Here is a 6,904-nt window from a genome sequence, read left to right as displayed (position 1 = left end):
AGCTTATCTTCTAATTCTCGGCGCCGCCTTATTTCCCGGCGTAGATCTTCTTCTTTTTCACGTCGATATTGGGCTTCTTTCTCAAGTTGCTCCAATCGATTTTGAAGTGCTTCTATTACTCCTGGATTTGATGAATTTTTGTCTCCGTTAGTTTCTGGAGTATCTTTGAGTATCGTGTCCGCGTTTTTATGCGGCGTTCTGTCTTCCAAACCTGAATCGTGCTCGTTGTCATGGTCATCCGCCATGTTAATGGGATGACTTCCAGGTTCCCCGGCAACGGCGCCAATGTTCCGAGGGTTACCTGAAACTGTAGGCCGATCTTGGATGAGATCGTCTGTGTTGGTTGGAACCGGCGTGTCCGGTAGGTGTACGGTGACCGGAGCTGATGTGTCCGACTTGTTGGACTTGATAGTGGTGCTGATCCTTCGTCCCCGGAGGGTGGGGGTACCTGCAAGGGACTCCGATGCTTAAGTTAGCAAGGGTATTAAGCAGGTATTGAGTAGAATCAGAGTATGAGTTATACCTGGGTGCTCTAGTGTATTTATAATGGTGAGATGTGGCCTTCTGTGGATAAGATAAGTTAGTTATCTTATCTTATCTTATCTTTTAAGTGAGGTCATCTTATCTTTAAGGGAACCGCCCTTCTCTCTGTAGGCTTGGGCCGCCTTTAGGATTTGGGGCGTGTTCCTCTATTTGGGCCCTTTGTTTGGGCTTTCCTGTGACTTGGCCGAGCTCTTTGAGAAGAGGTCGGGTTGTCCTGACCTGAAGAGGTCGATCGCTTTCCCTGTAGAACATCCCGGGTCGGACAGCTCGACCCAGGGTATGAACAGATGGAAAGTTTGAATCTTTCTTTGCTTGCTGCGTCTGATTATTTCTGCGATATGCACTATTCTAGGGCTTCTTCATTTTTATGTACACTTCTTCTCGCTTCCTGCTAGATGATGCTTCTAGGGTTTTGAATGTTGATATTGCTTTTGATTGTGTCCACGTATTTAAAGTTTTTGAGTGATGAATTGTTTGATTATGAAAAAAGGTTGCATCTTTCATGATTTTCCTTTTGGCATGTTTGATGCATGTTATTTCCCTTTGCTTGATAGATAAAAAAGGTTGCGATTTTGATGACTTTCTGCTTTGTGACTTTCGTTTCGGAGTGTTGCTTTGTTGAAAGAGGTTTATTTTCTTTGTTGGGAGATGTTGAGATGTAGACTCGTAGTTTTTCCTGAGTCTTTATCCCGTTACTGCCTCCAAAGGGTGCCCTTGGATCTTTGGTGTGAATCCTGGGGTTTCTTTTTGTTGCTATATCTGATTTCTTTAACCTTTTGCATGCTTTAGTCCGAGTTTGTTCTCGTTGACTTGCCTGAGTTGTTTGATTAGTAACCCATCTTATTTTTTTCTTACTGTAAGACTTAGTTGACCCATGTCTTCTCGCAAAAATATTGTCGAGACATCCTCCAAAGTCCCCGAGGGCATGTCTGACTGGCTAGACTCCCTCGTCCTGATGTGCATTTTGGTGGTTAACTTTGAGTATTGTGCGGAGCTTAGAAAACATCACCGGATCTGTAGTAGTAGGGATCAGGAGAAGAACTACGAGCTGGTAGCGCCTGACTCCGATGAGAGGGTTTGCTGTCCTTCTCTGACCCAACGGGAATGCCCCTTCTTTTATGCCTATGATTACTTTTTTAGCCAACTGAACATTACCTCTCCTTTTACCTCTTTTGAGACCGACTGTGGTCATGTAATGTAGCTCCGTCCTAGCTCCATGAACTCTTGGGGCTTTATTAAGATTTTTCAGCTGCTGTGCCAAGAGTTGGATGTTAAGCCTTCTCAAACTCTCTTTCTTTACCTCTTTGTTTTGACCAAACCTGAGACTTCCAAAAAGGAAGCTTCTTGGATATCTTTCCGGTCTGCCCAAGGAAAGAAAGTGTTTTCCATGTATGACGAGTCCTTTAGGGATTTTAAGAACTACTTTTTTAAGGTCCAAGCTATTGAGGGAGCTCAACCATTTTTCTTAGAGTCAAATAATGAACCTGCCTTCCCCTTATGCTGGCAAAAGAATGTTGTGGTGTCTATATATTCGTGGGAGATGATTGATGAGGTCGAGCAGGCTTTTGTAAGTGTGCTAGAGGATATTTGGGGGCAACTCCGCATCTCGACACAAAGAAGTTCTTAGGGGACCCCTCCCTTCTCTGGGCTGAACTGGGTAGTGGTTGACTTCTTTTTTGCTTGTACTTGCTTTTGTTTCTTTTTCTTCCACTTTTGTAACTTGGTTTTTGCTGTGCTTTTTCAGAGATGGTTAAAAACAATGATTCCATGAATGCCTTCAAAAAGGCAAGGAAGGTTACGGCCACTCTGAACATATCAGCCAAGGCCATGGGAGAAGGATCTTCTCAGGTCCCTCCTAAGAAACCCATTTCGGACACGTCTGGACCGAGAAAGGTTGTCCCTAATCCTCCAGTTCCTTTAGTTGATCCTCCTCAGAGTTCTGCTGCTATTTCCTCTCATACTACTGGTCCTTCACCGAAAAAACAAAAGACTGCTGAGCCCTTTAACCTTGATGCCCCTGACTTCGATGTCGTAGGGTTTGTTGATCATCAAATTGCTCCTTATGGTGTCATGCCTACGGATGATGTTTCTATTCTTCGTCATTTGGATTTTATCACCTGAAATAACATTAAGATGGTACATATGGAAGCGGCCTTGTTTTGGACTGCTCAGGACATTTCGGTTCATGCAACAAAGGCCTTCATAGAGGAGGCCAAGTCTAAGTATGATAGGATTAATGGGTTGATGGAGGAGCTTGAGAAAAAGGTGGCAATGTTGGAGAAGGAGTTGGAAGGTGAGAAGAGTCAGGCTACTACTGCGGTAGCTTCTGCAAATCTGGCTAAGGAGATGGCGCAGAAGCAAAAGGAGGGCTATATCCGGACTTATAGTGAGATGGTGGAGCTTAGACAGAGGCTGGAATCTGCTCATGCTAATTACGCCGAGCTCCAGGGCCATCTTGTGGGGAGTGTGACTACTGCCTATGAAAATTTGAAGGCTCAGGTTCGAGTTCTCGTGCCCGAGCTCGACCTCACCCTATTTAACTTGGACAATATTGTAGAGGATTGTAAGATTTTCCCTAATGGTCCGAATGATGATGAAGATGTAGATCCACATCCTGCGCCATCAGCCAAAGCTTTTGTTGCCACGATTACTTCAACTCCTGCTGCCGAGGTTAGCCAGCCCGAGTCCGACCCCAATGTCCAGATCTTAAATCAGGATGATGGAACTGTAGATGCAATTCTTACGAGGATCATACTTCCCCCATCGACTCAGGATGCTGCTATCGAGGAGAACCTAGACCCTTGATAAACTTCCTTTATGTATTTTGTACAGCCCGGTCTACGGGCTTTTGAACTTCTAATTTCTGTAATTTATGGTTTATTTGGCTTGAATATTTTGGTTGCTTTACTTTAGCAACTCTGTTTAGGAAAACGAAGTAGTTTCTTAAGCTTTTGAGGTTGATCTTTGGGAGGCCTCTTGAGTCTTTTATTATAATAGCTTTGTTTCTTTGTGATAAGCTTGTTTGTAGCTTTGTTGGCACTTCTAGGAATATTTAGAGTGTTGGAATCTTGCTGTTTGATCTCTTTTTTATGGATTTACTTTTTATAACTCTATCGCTTTAATTGGCTTGGGTCGACTTCTTCATGTCGGTCCTTTCCCAAGTTATTTCTAGTAATCTATTTTTAGTTGGACCTTGCCGGGTCTCTTTTTATGGATTACTTTTTATAACTTTTTGTAGCATTTTTTGGCCGACTTTATCACGTCGGTCCCTTCTAAGTTCTTTCTAGTAATCCATTTTTAGGGCTGGCCAGGCCTCTTTTCTATGTATTTACTTTTTATAACTTTTGCTGTTTGACTTGTCCAACTTCTTTATGTTGGTCCGTTTTTAAGTTATTTCTAGCAACCCATTTTTGTTAAGACCACGTTAGGTCTTTTCCTATGGATCACTTTTGATAACTTCTTGCATTATTCTATTTTCATCGCTTTTCATCTTGCCGATTTTGTAAAAATTGGGTAGTGCATTTTGCTTGGCCGACTTTGGATGAATTCGGTTTTCATTTTGTCGACCTTATCGGGTAGTGAATTTGGTTTTCACTTTTGTCGATCTGTAGCTTTATAATTGGGCGATGAACTTTTGGGTTTTCAGATTAATGCATCTTGATAAAGAGAATTTGTAGAAAATCTGAAAAAGCTTTATTTGAAATAGAAAATATGCAAATATATAAATGTGGGTGCTTAACCTTTTTAAGTCAAGTAATTTTGCAGATCTTGTCTTGGTTCCTCGTTAAAAAACCTTTTTAGGAAAAAGAGTGCACTTCTAATCTAAGATCTTTTTATTACTTCTAGCTATAATACCTTCTTAGGTTGCAGGCGTGCCATGACCTTGGTAGCTCTCGCCCCTCGAGTTTGGACACTTCGTAGTAGCCTTTTCCCAGCCTCTGTGACTCGGTAGGGTCCTTTCCAGTTAGCTGCTAGCTTTCCCTCTCCGGGTCAACTTGTTCCGATATTATTTTGGATTAGGATGAGGTCATTGCTGGCGAAGCTTCGCTACACTACCTTTCGATTGTATCTTGAGGCCATGCAATATTTTAATGCTTCTTCTCTAGTCCGAGCTCTTTCTCGGATTTCCGGGAGTAGGTCGAGCTCTTCCTTTTGATGTTGGGAGTTGGCTTCATCGCTGTAGAGGATCGTTTTGGGATATCCTTCTTCGACTTCTACCGGTATCATTGCCTCCATTCCATAAGCCAATCGGAATAGTGATTCCTTTGTGGTGGAATGTGGAGTTGTCCGATATGCCTAAAGGACTTATGGGAGCTCTTCATCACAGGCTCCCTTTGCGTCCTGTAGCATCCGTTAAAACCCAGCTAGTATGACTTTATTCGCAGCTTCTGCTTGTCCATTAGCCTGTGGGTATTCTACGGATGTGAATTGGTGCTTTATTTTCAAGTCGGCTACCAACTTTCTAAAGCATGTGTCTGTAAATTGAGTGCCATTCTCCATAGTAATGGAGTAAGGAACCCTGAACCTTGTGAAAATGTTTCTATATAAGAATTTCGGACTTCTTTGTGCTTTGGCATTGGCTAGGGGCTCTGCTTCAATCCATTTTGAGAAATAATCTACCCCTACAATGAGGAACTTGACCTGTCCCGATCCTTGGAGGAAGGGCCCGAGGAGATTGAGTCCCTACTTTGCAAATGGCCAAGGTAATGCTACGCTGATGAGTTCCTCTGGTGGGGCGATGTGGAAATTAGCATGTTTCTATCATCGTGGACATGTCTTAACGAACTCAATGGCTTTTTTTTTTGCAAAGTCATCCAAAAGAATCTGGCTCGAGGTACTTTCTTGGCAAGAGCTCGTGCTCCGAGATGATTGCCACAGATACCACTGTGTACTTCTTCTAAAACTTCTTTCGTGTTAGAGGTCGGTACACATTTCAATAGAGGTGTTGAGATCCCTCTCCTGTATAGGATGTTGTTTAGCTAATTTTCGAAAATATGATATAAAGATAAGAAAAAGATTTTGAAAATAATTTAAAAAATTTTTTTGAAAATTTTCGAAAAAAAAGAAAAAATGGAAAAGATATGATTTTTGAAAGAAATTTTGAAAAGATAAGATTTTTAAAATTGAAATATTGATTTGACTTGTAAGAAACAACTAATTTTTTAAAATTTTTGACCAAGTCAACCAAAAATTTCAAAAATTTGGAGGGAAATAAGGAAAAGATATTTTTTTGATTTTTGAATTATCAAAGATGAGAGAGAAAAACATAAAAATGACCCAAAATATGAAAATTTTGGATCAAACACATAATGCATGCAAGAACACTATGAATGTCAAAATGAACACCAAGAACACTTTGAAGATCATGATGAACATCAAGAACATATTTTTGAAAAATTTTTGATGCAAAGAAAACATGCAAGACACCAAACTTAGAAATCTTTAATGCATGGACTCTAACAAACAAAAGATGCACATGAAAAACAACAAACAACAAAAAAAAAAAGAAATCATCAAGATCAAACAAGAAGACTTGTCAAGAACAACTTGAAGATCATGAAGAACACTATGAATGCATGGAATTTTCGAAAAATGCAAGAAAAATTTTAAAAGCATGCAATTAACACCAAACTTAAAAATTGACTCAAGACTCAAACAGGAACACAAAATATTTTTGAATTTTATGATTTTATTAATTTTTTTTTGGATTTTTATTAATTTTTTTCGAAAATAAAATTTGGAAAAACAAAAAAGAAAAATTTTGAAAAATTTTTTGAAAAGAAAATTACCTAATCTAAGCAACAAGATGAACCATCAATTGTCCATACTCGAACAATCCCCGGCAACGGCGCCAAAAACTTGGTGGACGAAATTGTGATCCTTAAAGTTGGTCTCTTTGTATTTGTATGAAATCAAAAATACCCCAAAGAGATCATGGTGTGATGAATTGGGATCATAATAATCCCTGGTGTGATCATAACTCCGTTCAACTTAACCAGCAAGTGTACTGGGTCATCCAAGTAATACCTTACATGAGTAAGGGTCGATCCCACAGAGATTGTTGGTATGAAGCAAGCTATGGTCACCTTGTAAATCTCAGTTAGGCAGATTAAATTGGTTTATGATGAGTTCGAAAATTAATAATAAATAGAAAATAAAAGGGATAAAAATACTTTTGTAAATCAATAGTGGGAATTTCAGATAGGCGTATGGAGATGCTGTGCTCCTCTTGAATCTCTACTTTCTTATTACATTCATCCAATCCTTCTTACTCCTTTTCATGGCAAGCTGTATGTAGGGCATCACCATTGTCAATGGCTACATCCCATCCTCTCAGTGAAAACGTTCCTATGCTCTGTCA

This window comes from Arachis duranensis, unplaced genomic scaffold (genome assembly GCF_000817695.3).
Source record: "Arachis duranensis cultivar V14167 unplaced genomic scaffold, aradu.V14167.gnm2.J7QH unplaced_Scaffold_354584, whole genome shotgun sequence".
Classification (NCBI taxonomy): domain Eukaryota; kingdom Viridiplantae; phylum Streptophyta; class Magnoliopsida; order Fabales; family Fabaceae; genus Arachis; species Arachis duranensis.
Note: the sequence above shows the minus strand (reverse complement) of the source record.